A 1,465-nucleotide genomic window follows, 5' to 3' on the forward strand; every position below is an offset into this window, starting at 1 on the left:
GACAGAGTCTTGCTCTGTCACACAGTCCAGAGTGCAGTGGTGCGATCTCGGCTCACTGCAACCTTCAACTCAAGCGATTCTCCTGCCTCAGCCTCCCAAGTAGCTGGGACTACAGGCACATGCCACCACTCCCGGCTAATGTTTTTGTATTTTTAGTAGAGACAGGATTTCACTGCATTAACCAGGATGGTCTCAATCTCCTGATCTCATGATCCACCGGCCTCGGCCACCCAAAGTGCTGGGATTGCAGGCGTGAGCCACCGGCGCCTGGCCTGTCTATAATTTTGTAACCCATAGATTTTGCATAGTTTTTCTTCCCAGAGCAAAGTAAGTTGAAAAGTAGCTCTATTATGTGGCATTCTGGACTTTAAAAAAACAAAAACCTAGAGTTTAGGAAACATCGGTTCACTTCTAGTTCCCTTTAGTCCACTGTATGTCTTCTGAATTCTGTCTTTAAATGTTTTGGTTTTGTGACTTAATGTTTTTCCCAAATATAAAAATTGTGTGTGTTCCTGTGTCAAACATGAAGGCATCAAAAAATATAAAGAAAATATAAACAAAAACGTGCTCAAGTTCCACCCTCAGAAACCCCACTGTGAATGAACATCTTGATACATTTCTCTGGGGTTTTGTTTTTTCTGCAAATGTGCTTACATAGTTACCAAATGTGATCCAATTGTAAACAGTTTTGAAGCCTGCTTTTCTACTTACATTTATTTCATGAGCATTTCCTAGTCATTAAAAATTCTTCAAAAGCCTGTTTCTGCACCATAACATATTTAATCATTCTCAGATTGTTCCACACTTAGGCCGGGGCCAGTTTTTCACTCCATAAATAATACTGCAGTGATTCCCTTTGTACCTTGTTTTTACATATCTGAAAAATCCTTTGGAAGGTATTCCTAGAGGTAGGATTTCTAGTAAAATAGAATCCTGGACTTCACTTTAGTTGTCACTGTTAAGTCAGCCCAAGTCAGAACAAAATAATATAATGATGGTCATTGTAATTACGTTTTGGGGCTATTTCAAGGCAATAATAATAGCTAATGCTTATTGGGTGGTTTATATGTCCTAGGCCTTGTTTTAACTGTTTTCCACATACTAATTCCATTAATTTCATCACAACTGTAGAAGGCAGGTACTGTTGTTATACCCATTTTACAGATGGCGAAGCTGAGGCACAGAAAGGCTAAATTACTTACCCAAAGTAAATGGCTGAGCCAGGACTCAAAGCTAAGCCCTTTGGCTGCCAGCCTATGCTGTTAACCATGCTGGATTCTGCCTGGAAACAATCAAGTGGGGAAGGGTCCTTACCTCCCACACACCAAGGGTGCATGGCATGGGGCTCCCTAACCTGGGGGGAGATGGCCCCGCCCTGCTCACTGCCGAGTTCTTGCCTCCTCTACCCATGTTCTTCTTCCTCTTTTACCAGCTGTGTCCCTGCCATGTATGGACAGGACAGGAG

Source organism: Cebus imitator, unplaced genomic scaffold (assembly GCF_001604975.1).
Source record: "Cebus imitator isolate Cc_AM_T3 unplaced genomic scaffold, Cebus_imitator-1.0 Scaffold269, whole genome shotgun sequence".
NCBI classification, from domain to species: domain Eukaryota; kingdom Metazoa; phylum Chordata; class Mammalia; order Primates; family Cebidae; genus Cebus; species Cebus imitator.